The sequence below is a fragment of the Anabrus simplex genome, chromosome 14 (genome assembly GCF_040414725.1).
Source record: "Anabrus simplex isolate iqAnaSimp1 chromosome 14, ASM4041472v1, whole genome shotgun sequence".
NCBI lineage: Eukaryota > Metazoa > Arthropoda > Insecta > Orthoptera > Tettigoniidae > Anabrus > Anabrus simplex.
The window spans coordinates 56,868,867-56,887,507 of NC_090278.1; the positions used below are offsets into that span (position 1 = coordinate 56,868,867).

At 37.6% G+C, this 18,641-nt stretch overlaps 1 protein-coding gene across 1 annotated transcript in view; it reads left to right on the top strand.

Moving 5' to 3' along the window:
* Positions 1-18,641, top strand: part of LOC136885436 (uncharacterized) — a 57,007-nt gene that overhangs the window by 14,499 nt on the left and 23,867 nt on the right. The window lies entirely within an intron of this gene.

Genomic DNA, 18,641 nt, shown 5'->3' on the forward strand with positions numbered 1-18,641 from the left:
AGCAGTTACGATTGATGCAAAGACTTATACGTTATATCATTTGGGTGCTGATGTCATTCCTACTAATTCTTTTGACTTTGTAAATAAGCCTCGAACACAGAAGTCAACCGATGAATTTAACAACACGGAAGTCACGAACGTTCATGTGCATGAAGTGTTCCTATATATATTGTATTCGTCTTATATATATATATATATATATTAGTTTTAAGTAGTGATGTGTTTTGTAAACTGATCTTACAACCTAAAACATATCATTTTAGACATACAATTGCATCGTCGCATGTAGTGGCATACACGCCAGATCACATGCCCCATTTTGATGTGACCAAATGTTTATTGTCATTTGGCATTCCCTAGATGATGTAATCTTAATCATAGCTTCATGACATAGATGTAAATGTATGGTTCTGCTGAAGATGACCCTATGGTAGGGGTCGAAACAGGTCCTGTAGCATATTAAGTGCAATAAATAAGTATTGATAGGTGGAAATCCTTCCCCATTTCTAATTGTGTAATTTGTCAGTACGGAAATGAAGACTGTAGATTACGATACTGTAGCCAACCAGACAAAATGGAACGCATATAAATATTGAAACTTAAAGATCAAACTTACGAATGCGATTAAGAGCGTTACTTTTCTGAAGGAATGTCTAAAATATGATGTAACGCCTAAATTTTTGAGAAAATATAACAATAAACACAGGCCCACCACACAAACTCGTAATATGCAAAAAAAAGTGCAAACAAAATCTGGCTAAAAGAAGAAATAAAGATTTTATACCATAAAAAACAACATCTCAACAACGAACTATACTGAATACATTTAAAAGCATCCAATGAGCTACCACACAGCTACTGGGATGATTTTCAACAGATCACGACAGAAAAAATAAAAAACTTAGGCACTAACAAAGAGAATACACTAAATGAGAAATTAGAAGCAGTTTAACAACCATCCAAACCAAACCCACAAACCGAAATTCCGAACACGAACTCTTCAACCCTTCCCAACGAAATCAGTGAACACAAATTCCACCCACCCATAAAAAATCTCACAAATATGACTTTTAACAAAATGGAAACTGTTATCTTGAGCAAGGGACCCAAGCACAACTGGGGTAACACATCGACCTTCCAGAACATTACAACCACCATCACCGAAATAGAAAACACCATACAGAGAATCCCACACGAGCTACAAGATGAAGTCAGATATGAAATTTAAAAAAAGGCCCCACAATACATCGACAAAATTCACAGTAACATCCAAAACAATAACTCGGCCAATAAAACACACATAAACAAACTCAAAGCTAAAATAAAATAATCTAATAACGAAAGCCGACAAAAGCAATACCACAGTTATCATCAACAAAGAACAATACATATTGAAAACTAAAGAATGTTTTCAAGATAACACTTTCCTCTTCAAACGTAAAGATCCAAGTAATAACATACAAAGAAACTTCAAAGCCTTATTAAAAAATACATACTTTTTTAAACTGAAGTAAAATCCTCTAAACTTATCTAATGAATCGTCAAATACCAACTGGTAAAGCTTATCCCATAATACATAAAGAACACATACCAATGAGACCTATTATTAACTACAAAGCAACTCTCGCAATTTATTCAAAGATTCCTCAAAAAGCACTACGTATTCTCAGCTATTAAAACAGTACAGAATTCAATAGATTTTTGTAATAGAACAAAAGTATTAAACATGTACCCCAACATTCCCACAAAACGAATAATAGAAATCATTGAATCCAATCTAAAAAGTCACAGCACTCTAAGCACTTTAGAAATAGAAGAGTTCATTAAATTACTTGATTTTGCCATTAGTAACAACTACTTTAAATTTCATGATACTATTTATCAGCAACAAGGCTTAACGATGGGATCGCCCGCCTCTGGTATACTCGCCGAAATTTACATAGATCATTTAGAGCACACATCAATTGGTAAAATATACAATATAGTTTTTTGTGTAGATTTGTTGATGACATTTTCATCATCATCGACAATAGATCCACAAATGAAACCGATATATTAGATAAACTCAACACAATAGACACCGGTATAAAATTTACCACAGAAACTGAAAACAATTGCAATCTGAACTACTTGGACATAGCGATAACAAGACATTAAGACCACCTTTCTTACAAAATATTCAGAAAACCCACGCATACCTCAAGTACAATCAAAATAGATTCCGTCCACCCCAACACACACAAAACAGCAGCTTACTACAGCATGATACACAGAGCATTCAATATACCATTAACAAAAGAAGATTTAAACAAAGAATTACACTAATTCATGACATAGCTAAAAACAATGGATACAAAAAAGAAATAGTCAACAAAATCATTCACAAAATAAAATCCCAACCCAAAACCAAATTAACAAAAGCAGACAAATCCAAGAAAGATTACACACTATTCGCCTTCAATAATGTACACATATACCCCATAACTAACGTTTAAAAAAATATATAACTTAAGAATAACATTTAAAACTACACACAACAGTACCAACATCATACACAACGTCAGGACAATCAACAGCAACAACAAATACAACCACTCTGGGGTATACCGTATTAAATGCAATAATTGTGAGACAAGGTATGTCGGACGTACCGGTAAAAACTTCCTAACCCGATACAATGAACATATAGGCCAACATGTCAAAGACTATAAACATAGTTTCACAAACATCGAGAATGACACGCAAATCCTGAACATAAACCACAAAGGCCCCATGCTCAACATAACAGAAGAATCTTACATCACTCTAGATCAGTATACCAATCCGAATTACAACATAAATGAAATTACAGAAAAAGCTATCATCTTCAATACAGTTATCCCCGCCCTAAAAACTCTTACCTTCAGATAATCAATAAACAGAACATGATATGTGACAGAGAAACATCAAACAACACACCTAACTTCACCCCCATCCCCACAACAGCAACTCTCCCTACCCCTCCTTCCCTTTCCCTCACAGCAGCTTGTATGAGCCCAAGAAGAACACAAAGTTGTACACAGCAAGCTCACATATCAAACACAACTCAGTCACACCACTAACAGTAAGTACATATCTAAATTAGCACACACAACCCTTAGACATTCCTCCAACATAAAATATCACTCGTAGCTTAACCTTATCTTCCACAGATAATATAACATCACTGCACAGCTACAAATGGGAATGGAGCCACTACATTGAACCCAATGTCACCCAAATTTTATGGACGCCACAGGACAACATGTTCGATTTTAACATATAGCAACAAGATTCAAAGCACAGCGAACATATTTTAGCCTAATTCTATCCATATGTCTGGCTCCTTTTTAAAAATTGGAAAGTGTTTTATCCTTTGTATATACATGAAGATAAAATCTTTTATCCTTACAACGTGACAATTTTACAAGCAATTCATATCAACTCCAGGAATAGCAACCAAGTGTACAACTATGTAAATAAGACTGGAACACAGAAGTCAACCGATGAATTGAACAACATGGTAGACACAAACGTTCACGTGCATGAAGTGTTCCTATATATATTGTATTCATATTATATACATATTAGTTTTAAGTAGAGATGTGTTTTATAAACTAATTTTAAGACCTAAAACATATCAATTTAGACATACAATTGCATCGTCGCACATAGTTACGTACATGCCAGATCACATGCCCCATTTCGATGTGATCAAATGTTTATTGTCATATGGCATTGCCTAGACAATGTAATCTTAATCATAGCTTCATGACATAGATGTGAATGTATGGTTCAGCTGAAGATGACCCTATGGTAGGGGTCGAAACCGGTCCTGTAGCATATTAAGTGCAATAAATAAGTATTGATAGGTGGAAATCCTTTCCCATTTCTAATTGTGTAATTCGTCAATACGGAAATGAAGATTATAGATTACGAGGCATTGTCAAATTCATTGTACTAATGAAGGAGATTCTCTGCTCTTTTCCAGTACAAATCCTTAAGTAATGTTGTATTTACAGAATTGAGGGCCACATTAAGCACACATACACTGGAATCGTTTATGGTTTAGAAGACGAAAATATCATCACAGGGGGAATGATGTTTGAAGAGTAGCTACACTGAAAAGCATCTGCAGGATGCAAAACAAGTTACAAAGAATGTTTTATCATTGAATTAACAGTTAGTGTGCAAATGTTATTGTGTAATATGATATACTCAAGAATAGATTGTGTCGGGAAGGAAAAAGGGTGGTGTTATTTTCGACAATGGAGGACATGCTTTGGACCTAAAGTTGAACATTTTCTGAGGAGAGTGATTACTGATTATCCTCTTCAAAGGTTAGCACCTCTGCGTACTGCACGGTCACAGTAGATTTGGGGAGTTCTCATTACAATGGCAGGTGACCTTTCCTACTTTCAGACACATTACAGTTAACGAGTTTTTATAATTGATTTTTTGCTGTTATCATTATAATGACAGCCCCCTTTTCTTAATGTCTGTCAAACACAATCAATTAAGGGAGTTTTGAACAAAATTGCAAGCTCCCTGGACTTTTGCCAGTCAAATCAAGAAGGCAATTATTCATTAGAATGGTAGTTTTTCCTTACCAATGCCAGTTAAAAAATTTGCAAATGGCCATTATTACACCTGAAATGCATAACTATGAAAATTTCATCAAAATGGTCAATATACAGACACGCGGTCATAACGATTTCATTTCTATAGATAAAGAATCTGCTGTACGTACACTTGAAATCTGTAGTGTCTCATGGCCAAAAGTATTTATTTCAGGCAAGAAATCAGTACAGCCTTCAGAACCACCCAGTACCTGCTTACACACACTCTCGTTGGTCACATCCACTAGATGTGTTAACACATGTACACATCTGAAGAGTGTGAGGAGGTGGAGAAAACAAAATACGAGGATATCTAGCATGAACGAAACACAACGCACAAGGGAAGTTTCTTACTTCCCTGCCTGTCCTGACGTCCCACATGCTCGACAATGAAGGCAATGTGGATGAAGGGAGGAACCACCCGGGTCCTTCAGGGCAAAAGACATGATGTGTATGACAACTCATTGACGGTCAAATTCTCCAGTTTCTTTGTAATTTATGTGTGTGTGAAGACTGGTTGAAATGTTAGCTGTCAAATACTAACAATAATAATAATAATCATTGCTTTCCTCAAAAACCAAAGTATGTATTACCTTGGCATTAAATAATTATGATTATCAGAGACGCAAGGGCAGTTGGAAAACCTTTCCTATGAAGGTATTGTCTGCGCTGATCAAACAATTGAATGCCATGTGTTGGGGTGGGATTACATCGTGAACAGTTCATCGCAATTAAATTACAGTTAATTAATAGTTTTCCTCGATTAGGAAAAGCTAGTATAGCCAGAATGTTTAATCACAGAAGCATCTTTGTCTGTTCACAAAAACATGGAGTTGGGAGTGAACTCTGAGTGTGCAATGTCACAAGTCCCACCTTCTGGAAGACGAACACATGTGACGTTGCCTTGGATACTTCTTCATCCTCAGGGTTGGCCAAAATCTTTGCCGAAAAATTACTTGTTTTCTTTTTCACCCGGTTTGGGATCGCGATAGAACACCTTTCGGGCTTTGTTCGCTGGGCTTAGCCTGTGAAACGGACCGTTCATGATATTTAGTAATCCTCCTGTTGAAAAAATGCACATGAGGAAAGTTTAGAAAAGGATTTCGATCAGGGTTGGTCAGTTTCCAGTCAGGCTGGTCTTGGATACCTAGTGGGAGTAAAAGCACTGTTTCTGTTCCCTATAAACCCCTTTCCAGCAATTTAAAATAGTATGGACCTGAAAACCTAACTTTGAACAGGTGTATGGTAAATATAAAATATGGTTGAAATATCTTCAGAAGCGTTCAACTTAAAGAAATGATACTTTACATGCACCTGCTCTTGAGTTATGTCTAGTGAGACTTGTACTAAAAAACGGTCCTTTAATGATATCTACCTTATTAATCCTCATATCAAAATAATGCACATGAGAAAGAAGGTTTAGAAATTGATTTCCATTAAGGCAGGTAGATTTCCATGAAGTTAGTCTGTGTATTTTGTGGGGGTGCAAAGTTACGGTTTTGTAGAATTTCCCTGTCAGTTCAGGGATTTAGAAACAATATTGGCCCTAAAACCTACCCAAGGACAGTTGGATACTAAAAATGAAATTTGGTAGAAATGTGTCCAATAGTTTTCAAGTTATAGACAAACAGACACCAAACTTAAAAAATATGCAGAAAGGTTATTGTTACACTTGGAATAGATAGCTGTACGGAAGTATCACCAAAATGGTAATTGTACAGACACACGGTCATTACAATTTTATTGACATAGATAAGGAATCTGCTACATGTACAACACCTTTTGGGTTATGTCCACTGAACGTAGCCTGCAAAACCAACTGTTCATGATATCTCACTTAATAATTATCCTCTCAAAAAATGCCCATCAGGAAAAAAGTTTTAGAAGTGGAATTCCATCAGGTTTGGTTGATTTCCAGTTGGTTGTTCTTGTATGTATCATGGCAGAGTAATAGTTCCATTTCATTTCCTTATAAATCCCCAGACCATTCTGCGAGTTTGAAATGATTTGGACCTTAAGACCTATCATTGGACAGGTGGATGCTAAATATAAAATTTGGTTGAAATATCATCAGTTGTTTTCAAAGTTATAAGAAATGTGCCTTACTTGCACCCACTTTTGAGTTAAGTCTGGTAGGACTTGCACCAAAAATGGTCTGTTAATGATATCTCCTTTAATAATCCTCATATTGAAATGATACATATGAGAAAACATTTTAAAAATTGATCTTCATGAAGGCAGGTAGACTTCCATTAAGTTTGGTTGAGTATATTTTTAAATCACAGTTTTGGTTTATTATAAACACCCCCAGTCAGTTCAGGGGTTTAGAAACATTATTGGCCCTATAACCTACCCAACATCAGATGGATTCTAAATATGAAGTTTGGTGGAACTATATCCAGTAGTTTTCAAGTTATATACAAACGGACAAACAGTCAACACAGCCAAAAAATATGCAGATGGTCTTTATTACACGTAAAATGGAAAACTGTAGGGAAATTTGGCCAAAGTGTTCAATGTACAGACACATAGTCATTACGATTTTATTTATGTACATGACGGGTAAGAATGGGCATGTTTGTAAGGGCAGACCTTCATTTTGAGATCTACTTCTCCTAAACGATACATGATATCAACAAACAGTTTGCACCATCAGACGCCCCTTTTATTGCTGTAGTGTTTCATTGAGTTTCGATATATGAATGGGGTGAATTTGGGTACATTTTTAACATTTTACGTTATTTTTCACAAACTTATGTGGAAGCTAGAGTCATGAAATCTGGTTTGCATTTAGCCATTGGTCTTGTGAATGTGCTTGCCAAATTCAGTGACTCTGTCTTTCCGATGAATTGTATCAAACTATGTAATATACGTGTAAAGAGCACAAAATTTAGGAACAGTCGAGATATACAGCCAAATCTAACATATAAGGGGGAGATAGGTGACAAAGTTCATAGGAACTAAGTTGTTGATCACTCCATGTTGAATCAAGATTGTGTCAACTGTTTCGTGATAGGATTTACCATTTAGGCACCAAATACCTCGAAACGAGGGTCTGCTCCATTATCACAATTGGCTCCATATCTCAATATTCTTCGGGGATAAAAGTGAAAATGTAATGTTCTAACTTTAAATTTTTCTGTCGGTTACCAGCTAACACGTATAATTTTGCTTAATTTCAGTTTTCGAGCTCGTCTGGCAGATGATGCTGCTATCTTGATTTTGGGCGATGGGGGAAACTTAGGACTTTCAGGAAACTAAAGCTAAAAGTAGTGCAGATGGTCATTATTACCGTACATAAATTTCACCAAAGTAGTTAATGCACAGACACATGTTAGTTTTGATTTTATTTATATAGATAGATAAGAATCTCCTCCACACACAACGAAATTTGGGCTATGTCCACTGGAATTAGCCTGCAAGATGGACCATTCAGGATATCTTCCTTATGAATCACCCTGTTGAAAAATTCCCATGAGAAAACAGTTTTATAAATGGATTTCCCAAAGAAGAAAAAGTCTACACGGTTACAGACATTTGCCTTAATAACAAAGAAAACTGTCGAAGTGCATGCTGTTTGCATGCTCACATGCAACACCTTAATTATCTCACACTAGTAAGTGAGGCTATTAAAATGTTCTATAAACATAGAACCTTATATGAGATGCCAAAACATCTCATTCAATATATACCGCCAGGATTTTAATCTACGTACGCTGCCCCTTACGTAAATGATTTTTGGGACATCCTTCCTCTGCACAGTAAGATGTCAATCGATGTAGCTTAATGCAGAACCTCTCAACGTCATTACAAGCATCAAGGGCAAAATATTGATGATGATTGGAATGGACCAAATCCGAGGATTGCACACTGTACACATTGTATGGATGAACTTTTTCCATTCATTTCAGTACATAATGACAATGATTCAGAAAATGAACAAACCACATGAATAACAACAAGGTAAGAACTGCATTATCTTCTTTGTAAAGTATAACATACTATAACCTTTCAATGGATTTGAGGTTAAGTGCGAAGGAGCCATTGATACTTATAAGTAAATAAATCAACAGAAATGGTAAATAAATACATAACCAGCCGGAATGCGTCCAGTTTATACGTCCAACTACATACGGAAAACGAGACAACTCGCTCATTAAAAGAGAATTTAATAGAATAAAATCAAGGAATTCACAAGCTCAGAACCCCGTGGTATTCGGAGGATTGAATTATGAACATAAGTTAGGATGCAATAAAGACCAGTAGAGGAAAGATCGTATTAACAGCTGTGAAGGAGAAATGTCATACGTAACGTTCAGGTCCGGAAACATCATGCGGCAGATGGCCATGGAACAGTTTGGAGCAGTGCAAGTTCTACCATCAAGAAGGCGTATGCGGAATGACATATTATGTGCATTGAGGAAATAAATGAATAGTAGAATGTGTTCCTTTGTGCAGTCCCGTGAATGTGGAGAGTGATTATGTTAGGCAAAGTTCCTAAAATGTCAAAAAACATATGTAACAGAGATTACGACATAGCAATTTTATATGAATCAGAAAATGCGAACCAAGTATTATTGTGATGTTCTAAAGATGGGATTTTGTTTTATGACAATATATGAAGGAAAAACGGCGAAGAAGGTTGATTTCAAGAATAGCTCTGACACATACTGAAAGAATTGAGGAGATTATAAGAGTTTTAGGATATTATAACATTTTAAAGAGCTTAATAACTAATTATCTAGTGCCGATATACGAAGGCGAGTTAGTAAACAATATTGTGAATTTCAAAACTCCGTTTAGCACTATTTTAAATTTGATCTTTACGAGTTTCAGGATGGAAGAACAACAGATCTGGTTTATTATTTGGGTGATTATGTCAAATGGGATCCTGATGGATCCGAGTTCTGCTGGAATGGCCACAATTACATGAGAACAGATGTCCATAACTACCACAACCTAAGGATGGGATGAACAATAGATACTTCAAACGTTAAGTACCCAAGCTTGTCTTCCCTTATTCTGTTTGTAGAAGCTAATAGTATTATTAGATTTGTCATCACATGGGTGACTTCTTTTTAAATACGGCTTGAGTAACCTAACGTGTCAATCATTATGTATCGGTGTGAAGTGTTGATCTAATCATTGGTAATAGTAAAATTCGTTGTATCGTCAGTGTCATGTAGTAAAGATATACGGTCGCGATTATATTTCATCTAATGTTCTGATATTGTCTGAATAATCGTGATCTATTTGTGGTGAGATAATATCGAGTGCTGTGTAGATAAGTTTCAGTGAGCAATTGTGCGTAATTTTATGTTAATGTCGAGATCCTCTTAGAATAATTTTTTTTTTTTGCTAGGGGCTTGACGTCGCGCCGGCACAGATAGGTCTTATGGCGACGATGGGATAGGAAAGGCCTAGGAGTTGGAAGGAAGCGGCCGTGGCCTTAAGTAAGGTACAGCCCCAGCATTTGCCTGGTGTGAAAATGGGAAACCACGGGAAACCATTTTCAGGGCTGCCGATAGTGGGATTCGAACTTACTATCTCCCGGATGCAAGCTCACAGCCGCATGCCTCTACGTGCACAGCCAACTCGCCCGGTTTAGAATAATTTGTGCTGCAGGATAATTTGATGAAGTGCGTACATGTTGTAAGTGATTATGTTTGCATTTGTATAGTGAGGTTCTTCGATATTTACGCTTGTATATGTGAGTAATGATGTGGACATGATGCACATTTTTATGAGATGCAAATAATTAGGGTCGTCAAATATGTTATGGTAAGTAGTGTGATGATTATAAGATTGTGGTTTGTTGAAATCGACTACGGTAACGTGGTCAATCTTCGAAAATGTCAATGAACCTAAGGTAGTGATGTGAAATGAGATGTTCATCATGTGATTTTTAAGATTTTGAATAGGCAAGCGGAATAAGATGGTGCTAGTATTTTAAACGGTATTTCGGAGAGGTTGAGTGTTAAATATGTAGGAATCATCGGAATACAAATTTTCGGCACAGTAGAGAGGTGAAATGGATATAGTAGCAGATGATTTGTTATGATCTTCGATAAATGACATAGTTAAATAGTAAAATGAGTTCTTAAGAGGTAATGTCACCTGATGAAATGCGTAGGCATTCAAGGTAATTGCTTGCTGTAGTTATTTGGCAGTAGCATTTTTTCCAGGAACTGGATGAGAGCAGTGGCAGCACAGACCTTTGATATTATTGCTTCATTGAACATAACAGTAGTTAGATGTTGTTGATTTTTCAGGTACGGTGAAGCTGGTTGATCCCGATGAGTGTGACAGCGCCATGATTGTTCATTTAATGATTTATTTGTGTCTTGTGGATGATTGACAGATGATATTATTTTATCTTGCAACGTTAGGGAGACTAACCGTCAGGATACTCAAGTTGTATGTCAGATAGCTAGACATTTAAATGATGAAACAGATAGAACTGGGGAAGGCAAACTATGGGCAAATATAGACTCATATGAATGAACGAAGTGAAGGATTTTATGATTGGCAGATTTTTGGGACTGTTAATAACTTCAGTATTTGTGGAGAATATTTCAGATATTGTGATTGTTTCGAGTTTTAAGTTAACGTCAGATAATATTTTTTTTTTGTTCTTGTAATGTGTTAGTGAACCAGAAAAAATTGATAATGAGTGCTAATGGTATTACTCTGTCATGTTGTTTGATCAGATGATTATTATTATTATTATTATTATTATTATTATTATTATATTTCTATTCATGATTATTTAATTAAATGGAATATCCTTCCAGAATTTTATTGCGATCTTTTATTTAAGAATCATTATTTAAGAGCCTTGACATGGTTAAGTAGGACGTAGAAATCACACTGTCAGAGCTGACGTTGGAAAGAGGTGACCGTTACTCGCCAAATGGCCATGCCCGTGAGTGGAGTTTCTTGCAAACCGTTGAATTCTAGCCGAGGCCTAATTGAAGAAAATACATCATCTCGAGCCACTCACATCCACGAACGGTCACAATACATAGTATAATATATTTCATGAACAGTAAATGCTTTGTTTAAATTGAATGTTGCAGGAGGCATTATAATTTCTTAAGCTTGCTACCTTTCTGCAGAAAGCTGTTAAGGAGTATAGCAACCTTGTCAACAGCAAAACGAAAACTGTTGTAGTACATTATTTTAATTTTGTAAATCATTATACAATAAGTATTCCATTGCATTCAAAATGTTATACTTATTGCATTCCCTTGCCTCCTTACACCTACTCATTCCATCTATAAAGACTTCAGTAAGTGATCTTGATAACAAACAAGTCTAAACATGCATATCTATTATAATGTCATCACTGCAAAGTTAAAAACAGAATAATAGCACGGGTGCTTAAATGTAAGCAATCTATTTCTTATTTCACGTTCCGCATGAGCTACATGCTTACAACCCACGCCAACAGATTCAAATAGTGTGTTTCCGAACCAAAATTTCATGTTACATGTTTATGCGATAGTCTGTATTTTTCTAGTACTAGGCATTTTGTTTAATTTCACTTTCCACATGAGCTACATGCTTATAATCCATGCCAGCAGATTGAAATAGTACATTTCCGAACTGAAATTTCAAGTTTCATGTTTATCCGATAATTTGTTTGACTGCTAGGGGCTTAAATGTAACCTATGTATTTCTTACATAGCACTAGGTGTTCTGTTTAATTTCGCTCCTGTATGAGCTACATGCTTATAACCTTTGGCAACATCTTGAAATAATATGTTTCCGAACTGATATTTCATGTTACATGTTTATGCGATAACTTGTTCAACTGCTAGGGGCTTAAATGTAACCAATGTATAACTTATAGCACTAGGCGTTCTATTTAATTTCACTTTCCGCATGAGCTTCATGCTTATAATCCATGCAACACACTCAAATAGTATATTTCTGAATTGAAATATCAAGTTACATGTTTATCCGAAATCTTGTTCGACTGCTAGGGGCTTAAATCTAACCAGTGTATTTCTTATAGTGCTAGGCGTTCAGTTTAATTTCGCTCCTGCATGAGCTACAAGCTTATAACCTATGGCAACAGATTGAAGTAATATGTTTCCGAACTGATATTTCATGTTACATGTTTATGCAATAACTTCTTCGACTGCTAGAGTCTTAAATGTAACCAATGTATTTCTTCTAGCACTAGGCATTCTCACAAGAACCCATGTATAGCCGCCATCTTGCGCAAGCGCCCCTAGGCTGCCTCATAAGAACAGCCACTGTCTTACGCAAGCGCAATTAAGCCGCCTCATATGAGCCTATATGTAGCCGCCATCTTGCGCAAATGCCCATAGCCGTCATCTTTCTTCGTAAGAGCCCACGTATAGCCGCCATCTTGCGCAAACGCCCTTAAGTGGTCTCATAAGAGCCTATGTATAGCCACCACCTTGTGCAGTAGCCTCTAAGCTAGCTTTCTCTATATAGCCTGTGTATAGCCGCCATTCTGCGCAAGTGCCTATTACCGTCATCTTTCTCTATAAGAGCCCATGTATAGCCTCCATCTTGTGCAATCACCCATGGCCAGCATCTTTCTCCATAAGAGCCTATGTATAGCCGCCATCTTGGGCAATCGCCCATAGCCTTCATCTTTCCCCTTAAGGGCCCATGTATAGCTGCCATCTTGTGCAATCGTCCATGGCCGGCATCTTTCTCTATACAAGCCGTGTGTAGCCGCGATCTTGCCAAGCGCCCCTAGGCGTCTCACAAGAGCAGCCGCCATCTTGTACAGTAAGCCCCTATGCCGTCTCATAAGGAGCTGTGTATAGCCGCCATTTGGCGTCGGGATGTGCATCTTGCCGTCAAACTACGGCCCTGTGTAGTTAGACTCATCCTTGTGCTTACTTATGTCAAGCGCTACTACTTAAAACAACGTCGGGAGAATCATCATTGCTCTACGACTCAAGATGGCGTGTAGAAGGGCATCTCGCCGTAAAACTACGTCCTGTAAGGTTAAGCCCCTCCATGATAACGACTGTCCACGTCAAGAAGGACAATTAGCCTTAAAACTAAGGTTAGGCCCCTCCATGAGGTTAGGCTTGCTCTCTTAGGTGTCGTGAAGGGCAACTAGCCGTTAAAGTGTAGTTTGGTCCCCTCAAGTTAGCGACTGTGAGGTTAGGCTCGCTCTCTTATGCAGAAATCCACAAATCGGCATTGTACACCTACTATACTAGGGGTAAATGACCTCAGTCGGTAATCGACATTGCTACACTACTAGGAATTTCCCGCACTGCTGAGTCAGCAGTCTCGTGACCTGCTCCGCGGCCTCTGAATGGCCCGCTGTGCGAGCCACTTTGCTCCTCTACTCACATGGATTTAAAATTGTCCCGCATAAAGTAGCAGCAATAAAGTTAGGATCTGTCAAGGTAGCAGCACTGAGAATAGCCATGTTTAAAATGCCGCTAACATAGCAGCAGTAAGTTTCTATTTTAAACCGCTAGAGTGTATACACATCGCCTATCGATTATGCATGCATCGACTATCGTACTAAACTTTTCCCGCCAGATTTTGCATCGATCGCCTGTCGATATGTATACTCATGGACTTCTTCCACCAGATTGGGCAACATCGCGTGTCTGCGCGCACTTCCCATATCCACTGCTTATCGATCTGCTATAATGCGGATCTATGCATTCCCCCACCCACTCAACATAGGTATAAATACAAGTGCAAGTCCTCCATTGCCTCGTAAGAGGCGGCCGTGCCCTGGCCAGCGCAATATTTTCTGTAGAGGAGACATCGATATGGCTGTGGACCGTAAGGGAGAGAGAGAGAGAGCACATCTCTCACTCACCCATCCCTTATTTTTGTTAAAGTTAGGTAGGGAAAAGAGAACTACCTCTTCAAGCCCCTCCTACTCCCCTGAATTCAGTAAAGCATAAACATTTACTTAGGTTAGCCTACCATACCCACGTGGTTAAAGATGACTGCTGTCAAAAAAGCATATGGAATTCAAAATTTCGCGGCCTAAGGTGGCAGCCATGATGTTTAGCGCTGTAAAGATGGCAGCACTGAGGATAACGATGCTCTCTTGTTTAAAGATGGTAGCTGTGAGCTGTCAAAAAAGCACGTGGCTTTGTTTACAAACAGGAGCACATGGTCACCCGGGGTCAATAACCTCAGGTGCAGAAAATGTGCTGACGCTATGGTCTTGGGAAACCTAATGCCCTACTACTCTTCTAGCTCGGATTGGTCTAGTTTAAACTTGCCGCACATCAGGCGATACTGCAGACTTGTTCAAACTTTCAAGATACTCTTCATCACAAGGCTTGCTACTGACAGTTCTCTAACTCCGCATGGTCCAGAATGAATCTGCCTCATACAAAGCTTTTCGATATAACGAACCCACAGTGTTACGCAATATTTATATAAATATTCATGGGGCATATATGATGTGTCTCAGTACCTTACACGTGATGATTGTTGTTTTTCCATTCTGTCCCATTTCAAGATATGTACACTTCTTGTTGTACAGAGTCAACCTCATCCTGTAGTTCATTGTCAGATACTTCAAGCGGGTCATTTTCTTATTCCTCCAGAGAAACGTGATTTGATCATCAGTTTCTTCAGGAAACAAATTCAGGATCAGCCAGTGCGTCATCAGCTTCCTCTTCATGTTCACTCTCACTAATTTCATTCAATATATTTCGTATAGATTTCTCACATAACAGCTGATGACCAGCCATATTTAAACACGGAAACAATGCAGCACTCCCTAGTCGTGGAGGTAGTTGAACATTGTTCCTGTAGTGACCAGCAGGTAGGGCAGCATTGAAATTAATGGTTGATCCATTCGACCCATTAATCGTATACGTAATTTATTGAACATGTAGAGCAGGTAGCAATCAAAAATATTTTAAAATCTTATCAATAACTACCAAAGGAGATGAAAATCACACAATGCTTTGTCATATACAGTCCATATTTTATCAGTTAATAGCAATTGAAAATTAAATCCGTGTCGATTCGACCCATTCAGAGTAGAAATATTAAACGGCGCAGTGACGAGCCTTAATGAACTTGTCCAGATGTTGATAATATTTTCTAACGTCATTATAATGCTACAAGGGGAGCACAGCTTATTTGTCGATTCAAGGATGCACTTCACATACTCCGATGCAATCAGCTTAAAGCAGTGGTAGCGGTTATGAATTAATTTGTACAGTATGGGGACATCGGGTTCAATGATGGCAATGTGTTTTTATGGTTTTCTCTGCCTAAATTTTTAGGGACGAGGTGATATATTGCAATTTTCTGATTCCAATTAGGCTTTAATTTTCATTGATCATATTTTCAAAAGTGCCCTTGAAATAATGTCACAATATTATGTCTCCATTGAAACTTGGTATTTTTTCTGGGAATTGTATAATTGATAAATTCTCTTGATTTAAATAATACTTTGCTTAGGTTCCATTATTACTAGTGTCCCGTGAGGTAGATCATACACAACACTCTACGTTCACGGCAGTAAATTAACAAGAAAGAAAGGAAAAATTAACTGGAACACAAATAAGAGAATAAAGAGTACAAGCTGGAACCGAACCCAGAGTTATATCATCAACACCAAACTAAACAAGAACAACATATTTACCATAAATAAGGCCAAGAAAACCCACCCGGAACTAGAAGAAAGAAAATCGTACCTGGTACCAACTAGTTAGTTTAAGAAAGAACAACACTTTCATAGGGGAATTCAAAACAAATGATTTATTTAGTTAAAAAGGAAAAAAATCAGCAAATAGAAATTAGAAAACGCCCATGACGTAAAATTGAAAATTTAACAGTTAAGATAAAATTGAATTAATAGCAAGAAAAATAATCTAATCATATGCTAAGGTTATTAAGGGGGCTCCACGAACTAGAACTAATGAAAATATTATTAGTATAAAATGAACAAACATCAGTTAAAACGCCAAGTCACATGAACTACCCAGTTCAATCAAAGGGCAGTCCTCACAGGGAGACCTGTAAGTTAATCCACTAAAAACACAACACGTAGGGAGTTAAAATTAACAAATGAATCAGAATAACATATTACACGGATGCAAGAGTTGGGGGACCGACAAAACATACAATAAATTAAAGGAAACTCAAGAAATCAAGTCCAGAAGGACGAACCAGGAAGCAAAGTTATCCACCGTCAGGACTGTTTATTTTCAACAATCACCACCAACATCCGTTGCCATGCCGACGGACCCACGCCAAAACATCGCAAAATCAAATCCCACCGGAATCAAAGGCAGAAATAAAAATCAAATTTAGGTCAAAGGACCCAAAGGGTAAGAAAAATAAGTAGGAAACCCGGGAAACAATCAAATAAGTTCCCTGCCCCTTGACTAGAGCCAAGTAGTTCAAAATCAGACACATTACCATGAAATTAACAGCGTCATTAAAATTAGTTTAGTATCGTATTCAATTCTCTTATAAAACAATTTAGATTGAAATTTACTAGTCCTTCACCGAAACATTACAAGGATCCAGTGCCAATAATAGTATTTGATAAATCCAACCCGCACTGCAATATATTTTATACCAAGGGTTTTTTTTCTTTTTTCTTTTTTTTTTTTAAAGAGAGTGATCGCTTCTACGCAGACAATTTCTAGACACATCACCTCTTCCGTGCGATTTATTTCCTTTTTACTTCGGTTCCCCAATATCAAAAGATCAGAAGTTTGAAAGGACGCCGGTCACCATTTTATCTTCTTGTTTTCCAAAAGAAGTTTAATAAACAAAGATACATACAGTTTGTGGACGTTCCCCAGGTGAAATAAAAAACAGCAAATTCCGAGGGCTAATAGGTGAGCCCTCTCACCGGTAAATCTTCAGCCGTTGTCCATCACGTTTTTTGGAAGATACTTAAGTACCAAGTAGCCACTCGACACATCATACATCTTCTTCCAGTCACTACAGAAAAATGGCCACCTTCTTAATGCAACAAAGGCCTCGCTGAGGCAGGAAACTCCCATTGGCCAGTGGGCGGAGCAACGTAGTACCAAGTTTCCGACTAGATGTCAGCTTGTATAAGGATCAGATACTCGCGCCATCTCGGAGTCAAAGAGAGTATTAGAACTTGAAGTAGTTAGGGAGAGCAACGACAGGAATTCAAAGTAAATTAAGGTGGAAAAATACCTATTTCTACGAGCATTAGCGCCAGGTCCAAAAACGTTAGGAAGGAGAAAGTGAAAGAACATGACACCTCGGTGTCACTAGGTACTGGATTTATGGAGGTTATCATTTTTGCCTCCAGTAAGTCGTAAAGATCTTTGAAGCCTTTTTGATATATGCCATGTCCATGTCAGTGAGACACCCCTTCTTTTAGAGAATGGTTATGTAGTTCCTCTTAAAACTGATTCACAACTACTACTGCACCCCTTATTTTAAGGCACTAATTCTGAAGTTCCTTAGAAACGTAGTGTTTATACGAATATTCTCATTTTTCAAATAGTTCCTATGTCTTCCACAGAGTACTGCAGTGAACCGCTAGGTCTTGTATGACATCTGACCTTGTTCCAAGGCCATACAACAGCTGGTACCGTTCCATGATTCTTTGCATTATACATAATATGTGGCAGTGGGTATCATTGCTACTTGTGGTGTATTGCAGGAATTGGCCATTTCAAGCAGTGGCATGTTATCATGTTGTTAGGACAGTGGTGTGAATTTTGTACTGGTTGTTCTTTCAGTCTTTGCTGTTACAAATTGAGGTAGTTATCGTCATTATGTAAAATTTCCTCTACTATTCGGTATATGCATGGACGTCCCCATCCATGTGATCATATGACAAGGAACTGATTGGGTGCGACCAGACCGAATGCAATGGAAAATGCTAGGATGATCACTGAAGAGAGTATTGACTTTTATCTGTAACCTGGAGTGACAAAGATACAGATTACCGAGCTCGATAGCTGCAGTCGCTTAAGTGCGGCCAGTATCCAGTATTCGGAAGATAGTAGGTTCGAACCC